The sequence below is a fragment of the Camellia sinensis genome, chromosome 14 (assembly GCF_055761805.1).
Source record: "Camellia sinensis isolate YWXY chromosome 14, ASM5576180v1, whole genome shotgun sequence".
Lineage (NCBI taxonomy): Eukaryota > Viridiplantae > Streptophyta > Magnoliopsida > Ericales > Theaceae > Camellia > Camellia sinensis.
The window spans coordinates 42,160,085-42,177,067 of record NC_138974.1 but is presented as its reverse complement, the minus strand read 5'-3'; positions in this window follow the sequence as shown (position 1 = coordinate 42,177,067).

Below are 16,983 nucleotides of genomic sequence, written 5' to 3'. Positions count from 1 at the left end.
AGACTACTTTACAAAATGGATAGAGGCAGAACCTCTTGCCAAAATCCGAGATGTGGACGTTAAGAATTTTATATGGAAAAACATTATCACAAGATTTGGGATTCCAAGAGCAATAGTTGCCGACAACGGAACACAGTTCGACAGCAAACTTATCAAAAACTTTTGTGCAAAATTCAAGATCAAGAATTATTTCTCAACACCAAGTTTTCCTCAAAGCAATGGGCAAGCAGAGGCATCCAACAAAGCAATCTTGGATGGAATAAAGAAGAGACTCCAGGCAGGAAAGTGGGTGGACGAGTTGCCCAACGTACTTTGGGCATATCGGACTACGCCGAGAAGATCAACAGGAGAATCCCCCTTTGCCATGGCCTATGGCACAGAAGCAGTCATCCCATTAGAGATTGGCATCCCAGGGATCAGAACCTAGGGAGTAGAGAATGGCACCAATGACATACTCTTAGCCCGAGACCTGGATTTATTGGAAGAACGAAGAGAGAAAGCTGCAATTCAGCTCGCAGTATACCAGCAACAGCTTGCCAGAGCTTACAACAAGAAAGTTAATCCAAGAGATTTTCAAGTTGGCGACCTAGTCCTAAGAAAAGTCGTCGGGAACAAGAAGGATCCCAGGGAGGGCAAGCTTGGCCCAAACTGGGAAGGACCCTACAGAATTACTTCAGTACTAGGCAATGGAGCATATCGACTTGAGGACAATGAGGGCAAAGCATTGCCCAGACCTTGGAATACTTGTAATTTGAAATTTTTCTATCATTAGATAAACATCATTGTTTGGCCGATTTCATCAATAAAGTCTTTTCAGAATCTTTCAACATATATGATTGATAAAGTTATGCATGGATGTTTATTGAAGACATATCAAACTCAGGCAAAGATAAGCCGATGTTATTCCTTAATTCACTTGTTGAAATTTGTAGCAATTTACAAGTTAGAATTAAGCTGATTCCTTATCTTCACTTGTTGAAATTTGTAGCAATTTACAAGTTGAAGTTAAGCCGATGTTATTCCTTAATTCACTTGTTGAAATTTGTAGCAATTTACAAGTTGGAATTAAGCTGATTCCTTATCTTCACTTGTTGAAATTTGTAGCAATTTACAAGTTGAAGTTAAGCCGATGTTATTCCTTAATTCACTTGTTGAAATTTGTAGCAATTTACAAGTTGGAATTAAGCTGATTCCTTATCTTCACTTGTTGAAATTTGTAGCAATTTACAAGTTGAAGTTAAGCTGATGTTATTCCTTAATTCACTTGTTGAAATTTGTAGCAATTTACAAGTTGGAATTAAGCTGATTCCTTATCTTCACTTGTTGAAATTTGTAGCAATTTACAAGTCGAAGATAGGCCGAGGTTATTGCTTAAGTTCTCATAGCAATATGTGGGTTGTTTAAACCCTAGGGAAGATGCTTAACACTTGTTGAAATTTGTAGCAATTTACAAGTTTATGTTAAGCCGACGTATGATCACCCGCTGAGGTATACAGAAAGTTACAGGTTAAAATAAAGGCTAAGTATATTGTTCATTACTTGTTGAAATTTGTAGCAATTTACAAGTAGGTAAGACTAAGATTACCATTTAATACTTGTTGAAACTTAAGAAGAAGCTTGCAAAAGTTTACATTCCGAAATATATGTTCTATACTTGTTGAAATTTATGAAAAGATTGCAGGACAGTACCTTGCCGAAGTAAAAGTTTTATGGTTATACCCGAGGTATGTAACCCCGAGAAGATTGCACAAAGGAAGCAACATACAAAAGATTTTTTCTAAGTACAAGACTATGCAGAAGCAGTCAACAGAATATCACAAGATCAAAACATCCAGAGGAAGAACTATTGCAGTTACATATTAAAGAAACCACGTCGGCCAAAAGAAAGAGTTTTTCATTACCCAGAAAGTAAAAAAGTACAAAGTGCAAAGTACAGAAAAAGAAGGAAAAAATATAAAAAGCAATTTGGTCAAGCTTCTTCAATGTTAGCCACTGCAGGGACTGGGACCTCGGACGATTCTGGAGGAACCTCGTCGGCCACTTTTTCCGCTTGTATCTCGGCATCAATCTCTGCTAATGATTCTTCAACACTTCTTTCTATCAGGAGAAGATTGGACGATAACTCCCCAGTAGCAGTTTCCCTAGTTGCCTCCTTGGCCTCATCACCCTCCTCATCCAAGGTTAAGTCCATAACCTGCTCAGCAGGAGGAGGGGACTTGGCTACGACGGCATCCTTGGGTTTTCTCACCAAGGCTTCTTCATCTTCATCTTCATCCTCAGCATCAGCATCAGATTCTAATCCACCCTCAGGTGGAGGAGGAGGAAATGGCAAAGGGATGGCATCAGCATTCCGAAGGGGCGAGTCAACAGGGAGATCAAGCTTCTTTATCAGGGACATCCAACCTAGGGAAAATCCCCTATTGCATGCCTGCCTGACTTGAAGCTTATAATCTTCTGCGACATTGGCCATACCTTGGGCATAGGCCTTTTCATCGGCCTCTTTGATTTCGGCCTCTTTGGTGGCCAGAGCTTGCTGGAGTTCTTTCTCCGCTTGGGCCTTCTGAACCCCGGCCTCTCTTTTCTCGGCCTCAGCAACTTTTCTAACGGCCTCAGCAGCTTCGGCCTTCTCAAGAGCTAAAGTTTGAACTTTAGTTGCAGCATCGGCTTGATCCTCCAGTTTTTTCATTTTTGCTTCAAGAGACTTGATCTCTCTCTTCATAGAAGATGCTTCCCTTTTCATATCAACCAACCTTTGACGATTTTCAAAGGATTGCATGGAAAATGAGTGGGCATGCTGAATGGCCTGCAGAAAAACAGAAATGTGAGACAGTACTCTCAGTAAAGAGCGGAAGAAAAAATCACAAGTACAAATAGAAATACTCACTTGGACGGAGTGTTGGAGCATGAGAGCGTAATTCTCATACTCACTAAGCTTAGCATTTCGCTCCAAGTCGTTCGGAAGGAGAAGAGCAGTGCTGAGGGCGACACCAACGTTAATGTCGTCAGCACTTTCACTAGCCATAATGGGCCTATCCTCCAGGGATAGATCAGGGGCCCAGGGGACATCGGGCTTCTTTGAAGCCGAGGTCGTCGCGGACGATGACCTCGCCTTCTTCGATTGTGTAGACCCTGAGGGTTGGCCCTCAGCAGACCTCTTGGTTGAAGTAGAGGCTGATTTTTTGCTTTCTGCCAGTGTAGAAATCGGCAGAGCATCCTCAGCCTCGGCATCTGTAGCCCTGGCCTTAGGTTGAGCCTTTTTAACTCTCTTTGGTTTGGGTGGGAGCATTGATTGCGTTGGTACGGCTTCGGCGTCAGTTGGAAGATCGGCGAGAAGGTCTTGAACGACAGGCCTTGGACGAACCATCTCGGCAGTCTTTACAAGCCTTCGTCGACGTTTACGCTCAGGAATTGGTATTAAGTAGGGGACCGAGGTTGATGGAAGATCGGCTGGGTCAGATGTGGACTCTTGATCTGTTCGGGATGTGGAAACAGTTAGGGTCGTGGCTGTGGGTGGAGAAAGACTCTTCTTTCTTTTTCTTGGGACGTCGGGTAAAGTGGATTTGTATGTAGGGATGAAGTTTAGTAACAGTGGGGCCTTTCATTTGTGGATTGGGAGGTTGAGGAGTGTTTTTAGATCTGTTCCTGGGAAGAAGGATTGACGAAAATTTTTCGGTGGCTGATGAAGATCTGCAGGACAAAGAAACAGACGTCAGAAACAAAAAAGTATTAAGGACTTAAATAAAAACAACTAAGTGTTGACTTAGGGCTCTTACTCTTGCCCTCTGTAATTGTTCGAGGAAGAGGGTAGAGGTGGACATCTTCATCTGGGCCAAATTCCCAATTTCCAGAAGCAATGAGAAAATCATCTCCAGCCCCCTTGTTGGAGTCTGGGAGGTCGGCTACGATTTTGTACTGAGTGGATCTCGGTTTAAGGTAATAAACGAAACCCCTATCCTTCAGGTCAAGAGGGCACATGGTATAGCAGTATTGAAGGTCGGCCAGGGTAATTCTAAGGTTCTCTTGCCTAGCTAAGGCTATAATACCATTGATCACCCTATAGGAGTTAATAGTAAGTTGCATGGGGTTCAGCTTATAGAAATAAAGAACATGACGGAAAAGGGGATGAAGTGGGAGTTGGAGTCCACATTCGGTGAAAGCTACTATAGGGAAGGGCATCGTATGGTCTGTGGGCATGATGGTATCACTGTCCCCAGCCAGTTTAAGATGAACATCGGCTGGGATAGAGAATTCCTGCCTAAAGTATTCAAGTTTTGTTGGGGTATTTACCCTGTGCCTCCACATACCCATTATGACAAATTAAAATATGTTTCAGAAGATGGGCGTTTTTAGGAAGGGTTACAAAAACCTCGGTAAAGATCTAAGAAACGGCTGATAAGGCTTATTTCAGTTTTCCCTAAATTTGAAGGTTCTAAGCACAAATCCCAAACCTAAGAACTATAAAGATCAAGATTAAAGGCACAGATCTGGGGCAGAAAAGGAAAAAAAAAGAGAATCAAGAACAGTGGCAAAGAGAATGGTGAAAAAGTATAGAAATTCAAGGTATAACCACAAATTCAAGATACAAATAAATCCAAGGCTTCGAACAAAATCAGTAATGGCAACAGGCAGACAAAAGCACAGTAAGAGAAATTGACATTGAAGGGAATGAATCTTACCGGAACAAGTGAAGCCGGGGCAATATTCGCCGAGCTCAGAAATTGGTTGCAATAGCAGAGAAGGCTTCGCAAGAATAAGGGATTAAGAGCAGTTCCAGAAGAGAGATTAAAGCGATGGTAAATTCGGAGAAGAAAGAGCTTTCAGAGAGAGAAAGAACAAGAAGACAGAATGAAAAAGTGAAGGAAAAGAAGAGGCAAAAAAGAGTTTTGTCAAAAAATTTGAAACGGCGTCAAAAATAGGGCAATTATTGCGCCTAGAGCAACGCACCCGTCAGACGGTGCAGATGAACGGACAGACAGCTTCCAGGCGCGTCACAGAAACGCTCCAATGAGAACAAAACACGTGAAAAGGAACGGTTAGATATGCATGACAGCTCATGCGCGTGGGAGAGTACGACCAAAGCTTGTTCTCCGAAGAGAACACGTCGGCTGAAAGTAGATAATCTTGGCTAATCAGTTTTCGAACCATTACTCAGAAAAGAGGTGACAAAATATCGGAATAGGTTCCATCACCTCAAAATGCCGAGGTAATAGAACCTAGGGGGCAGTTGTGGGGATATATTTTCTGAATACCAGCACGTGGCATGGTGACGCCGACGTGTCAGCCGAGGTGCCACGTGCCCTGGTAGTTAAGCCGAGGTAATCTCGGAGAAGCCGAGGTCATCTCCGAAGATATCGGAATCCGAGATAAGGGGCAAGAGTCCTAAGGCAAAGAGGGGACTTAACCAAGATAAGGATAAAGCTCTTAGGGAGTTTATCTTTATCTCTTAAAGAGTCCAGAGTAAACAGTAAATTGGAAGTTCATAGAAGTCATACTTCTAGTGGGACTTGGATTGAGTATATTATAAAAGAGAGGCACCCTCATGGGTCTAAGGTATGCAATTTATGTTTTGAGTATTCAGTTTAATACTTGATTATCTTTGAGAGATATACTGACTTGATCGTCGGAGTGCCCCCGGGTGGAAGAACCACCGCCGGAGCTTTTCCTTTCTGTTACAGGTTGCTAAAGCCATCTATTCTACCTGTGCTCTCCAGCAGATCACTAAACGGGCAGTGTGGTCAGATTTTCACCCACACAACTTCCATAATATTACAATTATTTTGTATTATTATCATTTTTTTTGTAATTCTCCCAATTAAAATTATGATGCAATTCATAATTTATCAATTTTAAATCTACACACATAAATCTCAAAAAAATAGTGTGGCTCACATCTAATCAATTTTTCTTTTGAGACAAAATTAAACGTGAATTATAAGTAAGTATTAAGTATTTTAGGAGATAATATTAGGTGGTGCATTCTTCAATTTTATTATGTATGTTGTAAAGTATTCTGTTGATTTTTTATTTTTTTATTTTTTTGGTTTCATTTGCCCTCACACCCCCCACAAAGGAGCACCTCACGATTCCTACTGATGTATTAATTATTGATGTATTTGAATTTTTTTTTCTATCTCTGACAGTGTGACATGAATGGTCCAGATCATTTTAAAAGTTGTGGGGGTTATGTTTTATGGGGGTCTCTATCATTACTGTTTATCTAATAATATAGAAATGTGACATTGGGTTATTTTGGGAAGTGAATTAAAAGTCACTTCTCAACTTTTAACCCACTTCCCTCTCTTACAAAAAAACTAAAAAAAGTCAAAAAATAACTTTTAATTATCTTTTCAAAACACCCTATTGATTTTGACGTGTCATATATATGTGATAACTTTTCCCAAGGTAACAATTTTATGTGAATTAGACTATAATTTTTCGAGTAATTATTAAGTAGTGTGAGATTTTCACATAAGATTTTAATTCAGAGATTAAATTTGATAATTACTTTTTTAGTAATTTTTTGATTTATTTTTTATTTTTATTGATTTTTTTTATAAATTTTTTTAAAAAACATTTTACTTTTAGGTTCTAATAGGGAGTTTTTTTTGATAAATTCTCTTTCTAAGAATTTTATTCCATCTAACCCATATTCTTTTTAACTATTCCATTAGATTCCATTTGAGACAAGAAGACTAAAACACCGTCTATTAATGTTGATATTTAATATTGATTGTCATTATGTTTTGGTAGTTCTCATGCATTAGGATGTTGACTGTCATTATATTCATATTAATTTGAAATGAATTTTTGCCATTGTGTTGTCAATTACATGATGTGAATATTCACATCACGTAATTGAAATGAATATTCACATTAATTTGAAATGAATTTTTATCATTGTGTTGTTAATTACATGATGTGAATATTCATACTTAAAATACGAATGTGAACGTTCACATCACCACATTAAATGAGAAAGAATGTTCACATGTTGTGAATAAGAATGTGTTGTCAATTAAAAATATAATGAACGTTATTTTTAATGTTATCAATTAAAAATAAGAAGGTTCACATGTTGTGAACGTTCACATCACTATATTAGATGAGAGAGAATTTTTCGAAAAAGTATTGTGAACGTTCATATCAGATGAGAGAGAGAATGTTAACATTATTTTTAATGTATTGTCAATTAAAAATATACGGTGGTGCTATATGCACCAATTAGTGTACCAACATTAGTTATGACATTATTATTGACTTCACTCATTAATCACATTACAAATACCAAAAATCTCTTAAATTATACCACATCATCAATTGGTATACTAATATACTAATTAGTGCATATAGCACTATTCAAAAATATATTCACATCAGATAAGAGAAAATGTTCACATTATTTTTAACGTGTTGTTAATTAAAAATATATTCATATTATATAATTATATAAAATAATAAAATCAATGTTATTTAATTTGGGTATAAAATTTCCCATGCCTTAGTCATTTCCCTTTTCTCTTCTCCCCCAACATTAAATAATATAAGGGCATAAGAGTCTAAGAAAATAGTGTAAATCAAGAAAAAAAAACTTTATGGAATAAAAGTATAAATACCTGGGACTAGTGAGTTAAAAAATTCAATCATAAACTTCTTAAATTAGAACACTTCTAAATAAAATTTATCAATAAAAATCTCGTTCTGATATGGTAGACCAATTTGAAAAGCAATTAAAAAAAAATTAAATTATTTATTTATTTTTTTTTTTTGGGGGGAGGGGTTTTGTTTTTAGTTGACATTTCTTTTTTTTTAAAAAAAATCAATATAAATTTACTTCTTAACTTTTTTTTTGGGACCATTTGAAAACAAGGGTTAAAAGTTCAAAATTAATTTTTAATTTATTTTTTATCACATCACCTTACATAAAATAGTAAAAAAAAAAAAAGTTAAAAAGCAAACTTTTAATCATTTTCTTAAAACACCTCTCTAATTAGTTATTGCCAAACAAAACTTAAATAATTAGGAATAACTATTTATTTTTTTTATAATAAATTTGAGTCAACAAATTCAGATTTACTAAACTCCAGATGTATGAGTCAACAAATTCCATTGCTAATCATATATATATATATATATATATGATGAAAAATATTAGACATCTTAAGGTCAAGTTTGGCTACTACAAAATAATCCATCTTTCATCTTTTTATCTTTTTTTCATCACATCACCTCTCTACTTTTCTGCACATCTTTTCGTAAAAAGACAAAAAATACACTTATTTAGTTCATTCCAAACAACCCTTAAATGTTTTATCAAATATTATATTAAAAAGTAGTAATGTCCTTAACATTACTCATATATTATTAAAAGTAGTGTTGTTTTCTTACTCAAGTGGCAAAATCTAAAAGCTTACTTTTTTTTTTTTTTTAAATCCACATTAGCATGCATTTTTCATTTATATATAAACTTATACACAAACTCAATTTCAATTATAATAACCAATTTTATATGGATTCTATTTGAGAAATATTTATTTTTCATATATATATATATATATATAATTATAATTCAATTATTATGATATTTGAAAAAAATTATCTCGATATCCCACATCGAAAAAAAAATAAAAAAGTTGAGTTGTTTCACTTATCTAAAATGAACTTTATATTTCTATTTGATATTATAGTATTATGCATGTTTCAGGTCAAGATAGTTCAAATTTTAAAATTAAAATAACATTTAAAAGTTTTAATTAATTGATTTTTGTATAAGTTGATTGGTCTTTTGACCTAGCCGATTAGGTTGAACCATTTTCGGTTTAACTGATCCGCTGGTTTAACCACGATTGAGAGGGAGATTTATGAGCCGGAAGTGGGCCGCGATAAAAGCCGTGCAAGTTGAAGGCCCAAGGGCGTGTTGGGCCGAGATAGCTTAGGATTTGCCCGGAGTTGGGGCTGCTCGGCCCATGGCCGAACTACTTGCACCGGTGGTGACCGCACAGCTTGAGTTGCTCGGCCAGAAGGCATACACCTTTGGCTCGGCAGTGAAGCTCGTGCCCAAAGCTCGGCCGGAAAGCCTTTGGTTAATCGGCGTAACCTTTCTGGAGCTCGACTTCGCCGGAATGTAGTCGAGCACGATAGGGATGGAGCTCGGCTATTGCTACACTTGGGCATAAAGTGCAGCCTGGATGTCGGCGGCCGTGATGCTGTACCCCGGTTGCCGAGAGTGGGCTGGCAGTTGGGTTAGGTGATGTACAGCAAGATTTGTACTGACGGATGAGATAAGAGTACCACGTGTCGAGAGAGCACTGATGGTAGATTTGGGGCGCAGAAGGTATATAAGCATGTCTGCATCCCCCATGCTGGAGGCAAAAAAACATTTGGTGAGATAAACACTCAACACCCTCCTCTCTCTCCCTTTCTATCCCTGTGCGTGTGTTTAACTTGATCGTCAGAGGGGTTTTTCGGCCACACACCGTCAGGTAGCTCACCGCCGTTGTGCTCGCAGGTCGATCAGACTGGTAGGAGCTTGGAAGAAAGGAGTGCGGGCTTGCCTGAATATTTGCTCCCCGTACAATTGGCGCCGTCTGTGGAAACTTTGCAAACAAAACCTTGTCTTCTAGGCTCGTCTGATCACCATCCATGGCGAACAACGAAGAGATTCCGCTGTCCGCCGTCGACGGAGTAACCCCGGAGTTAGGCAGACGGAGAGAAGGACATCCCACCATCATTCCTCCGATGGCGGACTTAGAGACTTCTCCAGGAGGACACTCAAGAGATGCGCGGGATAAGCGCGGAAGAAGTTATGGTCATTCACGGAGTCCAGACGGTCATCGGCGGCAGAGAGAATCGCACGCCAAACGTCTGGAGCACAAGCTAAGGGGCCAGGACGCCGTCATCCGGCGAATGGCGGCGGAGATGGAGGAGCTGAAGCGGTATGTCAAAGGGAAGGGTGTAGCTGGAGGGGGAGACCACAGTGAACGCACCCAACCTCGCCGTTCAGGCAGTCAGAGTCAGCGGCACACTCCTTCCATTTCTATCACCAGAAGTTACAAGGTTGCAGATTCTGATGTGCATGTAGAGAAATCCAGCGCGCAAGATAGCACTTACTAGCCCTCACGTCCGGTGGTGACGTCGAGGTGCTCCTATTCCGCTCGTTCAGAGGATTTGCGGGTGTAAACACCCCATTTTTGACCATCCTCAAGACTGGGACGTCACCGTTTGAACACTCGGTGATCATCCATGTTTGTGTTCGTTTGGAGTTCCCGGAGGTCTCGGCTACGCGCCTTGCCTCAGGATCTCCGAACTCGACTGTTTAGTGTCTGGTTTTGCACCAAACAATTGTGTTTTGCCTTGGAGGGGCAGGGAATACCTTGTGAGGCATCCCTACACATCACCGGCCATGGCCAGAAGCCACCGGCTGGTGTTTTGTTGCCATCGGCAATGTATATTGCCGGTCGGCATTCTTTGTTGCCAGTCGGCAGTCCATTTTGTCAAAATGGCAATTTTGAACAACCGACTACTGTTCATCTGCTTTTGCAGATATTTTAATACAGCTGTATGGCATTTTGTTCCCCTCCATACACGTGTATGGAGGGATGGCCTTCTTGCTAGCTTACCTTGTAAGCTTTACAAGATTGGCTCCTCTATAAGAGGAGCCCTCATCTCTTGGCCTTAGGGTTAGACATTTTAGAGAGAAAAAACATTGTTAGAAGCTCTGGTTCTAGGGTTAGAACTTATATACATTCTATCTCTATATCTCTCTCTCTTGAGTGTTCTAGGTGTATTTGTTCATAGTATTGCACACAAACACCTACTATTACACCTTCCCTTGGCTATTGAGGTGCTAAGGGATTGTTTTCAGAGTTTTGGAGCTGGTTTGGAGCTTAAGAAGCTGCTGGAGCTCCATTGTTAAAGAAAATCTTCAAGGGTAAGAAGCTTGCTCCTTTTTACCCCTTTCTTGCATTGTATTTTTGTCTACCTTGCAACTGTTTTCGTGTTTAGTATATAACATAAAAAAGTTTTGTTTTTAGGCCCTCTAAATAGTTTGTTTAGAGTGTTTTGTGATTTGAGATTGTTTGACCCCTCTTAGGCCTTGAGAGGCCCCATTTTGTGCTATTTTGAGTGAGCTCCGGGACCTTGGTGTTTGGGCCTCCTCACCACTGAAATCTCGAGGGATTTCAGAGGTGAGGATGGTGCCTTGAGGTCCTAGGGAGGAGAGGGCCACCCCCTCTCCTTGTTGTCCTTGAAATGGACCATTTTTGGCCTCTTGAGGGAGCACCTAGCTAAGCTTCATGTTGACCATGCCTTAGCTGATTTTTGTGCTTATTATGTCATAATATGCTTTTGTTTTTAATTGGTTTTGGTACACCATGCATGCTTAGCATACCTACCTTGTAATGCCATGTTTAGGTCTTAATATGCCTTAGGTTGTAAACCATTGTTCAAGCATGTTTTAGGCTTAGCTTTGTGAAGCTTTTGTGCTTATTTTGCCATGTTTGAGGTCTGTCCTTGGTCATTTTGGTCGGCCATGACATGCATTATATGCCCCCTTTGCATTTTTGGTTTGTTGATCTTAAGTGTATGAATGTATAGCATGCATTCTTGCATTGATTTAGTGGTTTGGAACTATCCACCATGTTATTTTAGTCCTTTTAACATGCTTGTATGCTTGCCTTGGATGCCTTTTTGAAGCTTTGAAAGCTTGGCTTGCATGCTCCATGTTTTGGTCATTGCGCATGCTTTTGAATTTGAGCCACTTAGATGCCATCTAGGTGTCCCTTGGGTGTTGTCTAGGCCTGCCTTAGACCTATTTTAAGTCCTCTTAGCCTTGTGAGGCTTGGTTGACTTAGTCTTGGTTTAAGCCTCTTGGCTTGTCTTGGGTTTTAGACCATTGTTGCATGCTATGTTTGTCTTGTTTAAGTTGGTTTGGCACCTCCTATAGCATGATTTTCAAGGCTTAATTTGCATGCTATATGTCCATGTTTGCATCCTCTTAAGTGTGCTTGAGAATTGCTCTTTAATGTTTGAAGTGGTGGAGATCATTTGCATGTATGTTTGCATGCCATTAGTCCTTCATTTTGAGCACCTTTGGCCACTGTTTTTGGGCCTAGTTAGGGCTGCCTAACTTAGTCTAAGACCACTCTTATATGTTGTAGCATGCTTACCTTGCATGTTGTAATACATTTGGCCCCTTTGGTGTGTTGTTACATTCTTAGGTGGTAGTACATTTAGCATGCATTCCTTGCCAAGTTATCTAACTTGTTGTATGCCTCACATGTGTGCACATTGGCACTACACATTGCATGCGTGTTGGTAGCATCCATGCATTCCCATGTCACATCCTTAGCTCACATGCCTAGGATTGCATTCCATTCGCATGCATGCTTTGCCTCTTGAAATGCTTGTGATAGAGGTTGAGTCCCATTGGTTTGTTCATGTACATTGCATTCCATATAAAAAACGCACACTTGGTCCCTTAGGCCATCACGCATGGAAATGCGCGCTTGATGGTCCGAGAACTAAGAACCATGTCCCTTTGAGTCACACACATGATGAGGGATAGGAATGGTGCATACATTGCTTGAATTGCATTGCCATGCTATGCCTTGCCCTCTGTTGCTGTCAATTGCAGATTCTGCAGGAATTTTCTGCCGACCGGCAGTGTTTAGTGCCGACCGGCAATCCTTCCTAGGCCGATAGCTTCATAAACAGCCGATGATTACACACCACAGCCGGTGATGATTCTACTCAGCCGGTGGTGTCTCCCAATGTCCAGGGAATCAATTCTGAGACTTTGGCAGCCTTCCAAGAGACAGTGCAGAGAAAACAGAGGCAGCCTATGCATGGCAGTGCACTTCCGAGCAAGACCCGAGCACGTGCGCATCAAACCCTCTTCCCGAGGCCCCTTTTATTGCTTTTCTTATGCTTAGTTAATTTATTAATTAATTAGGTGATTTGTAATAATTAATTAGCTAGGATAGTTAATTCATTATTCGAACTGTATTATTCTTTCGGTCCCTCCGAGCGAGGGTAAATTTGTAATAAGTGTGGGTGAGTGTGTGCATGTCTCCTAACCCCCACTTCTTTCTTCCCTTTTATTTACCTGCTTATGAAGGTAGATTAGGGCATGTTTAAATTAGCATACCTTATACTATGCATGCGTGCATCCATACATTTGTCTCGCATGCACCAGGCTCGGTACATCATGCTAACTGCATTTGTACTTCAATTCCAAATTGAATACGTGCATCAATTGATTGCATTTCACATCCCATGTTTAGGTTAGCCGAGCCTACTCTAAATTGCATCCTGCATGTGTTGCATTAGTCAATTTGACATGACCTAGGACCATGCATGTTGGCTAACTAGTTTATTGTTTTGGCACGGAGTACGATGTAAGTATTTTATGCTTTAGCATACCGCATGCGTGTGAATGCTATTATGACAGCATGCTTACCATGTGGCTAGGTGCTTATGTGGTAAACTGTTTGAATGCTTGTGGGTGAAGGTTGGATTGTCTGAGTTGGAAACACTCGTTGAAATCCGTGTTTTAGCATACTTGCGAGTAGCCAATTCCAAAACATTTTTCAAAACAAACGGATATGCAATGCTTATTTCCAAATTAGGCAATCTAGTCTATACTTGTTTGCTGTGCGCATAACGTAGTAATTCTAGGCTAATAACCGGAATAAGAACACATAACGTTTTCAAAAATGGATATCATGGTTAGTAGAGGCTGATCTTCGGATCGGGTGAGAGGGGGTGCTCATAGCTGACCTTCCCCGATCGTACCCAAGTTCCCGAGCCGAGGCAACTTTGGTGATGACGGACACGTGGCCTTTGGCACCGAGTCAGGATTTCCTAAATTCCCCTATAAAAAATATTTAGGTGGCGACTATGTATCTGGAAAAGTAGTCCATGTTTGGCACTTCTTTTCAAAAATCTGTTTCTCAAAACGATTTGCCAGATTTGGACTCTTTGGTTCAGATTAGAACCGTGACACAAAATCGAGTCCGAATTGTAGCGGGGCCCCCCGCGGGCGCGTCTACAGTTTCTGGGGACTCTGTTGGGGAGTTTAGAGATCTTGACTCGAACTCGTGATATCCTATTTTGATTCCATTTATGTGTCTCTTTGCATTGCATGTGCATTGGTGCGCCTAGGACACAGTGTTTGCCATCTGCCATTCCTGAACGGTTTGCTGGAGGCTTGTCTTGTCAAGGCATGACCATAAGGCTGACCGGTTATGGGCTCTGACAGTATGGGAACACAAACCCCGGTTTTACCGGGGCACCCTTTTCGACCATTCGACCTAGTGCATATCGAAATCCATAGTGACCATTCCAAGCTAGGACAGGTTGCTTATCCGATGTTAGGTTGTTTGAAAACTGCTGCGTGCATAGTAGAACCCTAGCTCCTGACAAAATAGGACAGGGAAACCCTACCCCAACATAGGGGTGTTTTGGTTCTCTTTACCTGCTATGTGCTTTTAGAATGTATCTCTACAGGAACGTACACATCAGTTTGCAAGATTGAGTATTAGACCTGAGGGGATCAGTATCAGTTATGAGAATCAGTTATCTGTGGGTATCAGGTTCAGTTTTGGGAACAGTGATTCTGGGGAACAGTGATCGGCAATAGAGTGCAGTTGTTCGGCAACACCTATGGTTGATCTGTTTGGGCTGAAATACTGTTTGTTTTTCCTTTCAGTTCAGAGTATCCAGAGAATTGGTACAGAATAGCTAGTGTTCCCCTTTGATTGAGGCAGGACTTATGATGACGCAGAATTCGGAAGAGATCGTGGTTATGACAGCTGCATTAGATCAAGGGATCACTCTGCAAAGTGAGACCAATATTGATATGCCACATCCACCCAGGTCGCCTGTTGCGCACCCGGTCTGGGCCCCCCAGCTATACTAAGCTCGCGAGCCTACTACATTTGAACTAATGGGGATGATAGGTGATCTCCAGAGGTCTGTGGCGGATCTCGCCTACGGAATGTCAGCTTCACCTCCAGCCGCACCATATGCCGGGAGTTTTGTACCTCAGGAGCCCCCGTTGTTGGGGCGAATTGTGATTGAACTCAGCCAACCGGAGATGGCCTCCAGCTATGGTAATGACATATCCACATCAAACCAAACCCTCGATCAGGCTGAGGCCAGAGAAAAAGACAAAGTGAAGGCAGATGCCGATCCTAGTGAACAATTGCTGTGGGCAGTCGAGGCTTTGAAAGCCGCGGGGATGAACAAGCAACAGATATCTGCAGTTGTGGCAAAAACTGTGGAGGATGCTTTCCCCACTCCACCTGAGGGTAGTTCAAGCCAGTCAGAAAATCGGGATAGGCCCCGTCATGCCAGAACAGTTTCTCCTATTCCCAGCCCTGCACCCGGGAAAGATCAGAAAGCCAAGGTGGCGCCTGCCGACCCTTTCGCTTGTGCGTCTAGTAAGAACGCTCAAACTTCAAAATACCTGCCCCGAGGGCGCAGGGTCTTTCATGCTCTCTACATGCCTCTGTCTAAGGCACTTCAGATCCTTGCCGAGAGGGGACACCTTAAACCCTTGGAGCCTCGGCCTCTCCCGAAGAATCTCTCTGCCACGCATGATGCTGCCCAGTACTGCGCGTACCACCAGCAGACAGGCCATGCAACCGACAATTGTTTTCGCCTCCGTCATGAGGTGCAAGATTTGATTGACAACGAGGTTATCCTCCCGCCCACCTCAGCCAAGTCCATTACCACCCAGTTATTGGATTTTGAGGACGCAGATACTGCAAGTATGTGATCAGAAAGTGAACCACCTGCGGGCGGCATTCAGTATATTTTGGATGTGGCGTCTGGCACGCATTTTTGAGCATCTGCGAACGTTAGCTTTGTAAATTCTGGCTCGGGTATCGAGTCATCCTTTTGTTTTGAGTCTGTCTCTTTGTCTTGAGTAAGTCTTTTTGCTTAAGGATCTGTCTTATTGTAGCAAGTCAGTCCCCTTTGTATAGAATACCAGGTGATTCCGGGGTTGTTGCCTCGAACACCGTTTTGTCTTGTAATTACCCGTTTTTGTTTTTGATTCTGTTTCTGCCGAGGAGCCAGTTACATCTGAGAAACCTGAATGAAACAGCTGCGGCTATCATGTTTCCGTACTTATTGTTTGTTTTGGGCTAGTTGTGCTAGGGGTTTTGAATGGAACGGTCCTGCATTCTACCTGCTCTTTTGTGCCTTGAGAATCATCGCATTGACCTAAGTTCTCCAAAACTTTTTTTCAAAACATTGTGATAAAAAACAAAGAGGAAGGAATTCCTCCGGTTTTGCAAAAATTTGATCAATTGAGAGAAAGAGAAGCATGTTAAGCCCTTAATGAATGAAACCATGCTTGTCAGCATGAGTACTAGGAAGGACCCTGGCTTGATCCAGATTGGTTCCACATTATCTTCAGCGCGAGTGATTTGTCGCTTTCTTAAAAACTTTCAAAAATAAATGTTTTACACGGCCCTGTGAAGACCTGTGTGGAACCGCTCTTGAGATTGTGCAGCCTAGGATCGCTCTCAGCCTCAAGATTCAACCCGTCCATTTCGAACCTTGAACCCGTTCAGAAAGTTCAAACGATCAAATGTCATGCGAGGTCTGTATGGCCAGATCAGAAGCAGCCCTCGAACAAGAGGCACCAAAGCCGAATCAAAAAGATTAGATCTCACCAGAAGAAGCTCGTGGAGCAGCCATGATGGATTCTCCTACAAAACATTGCAATAGCCGTTCTCCTAGATATAGAGAGGCTTCAACTTCAAAAACCATTTGGCATGGACTTGTTACACTTTTACCCTTTGAGAGGCTCGCTGGGCCAAAAATCCGAAAGGGCGACCCAGGCAAAAGTTAGAGCAAGAGAAAAATACAAAAAAACAAAAAATACAAAAAAGAAAAGAAAAGAAAAAAAAATGCGAAAAAGAAAAGAAAAAGAAATGAACAAAAAAGGGAAATAAAAAGAAGCTCGCAAGGTCG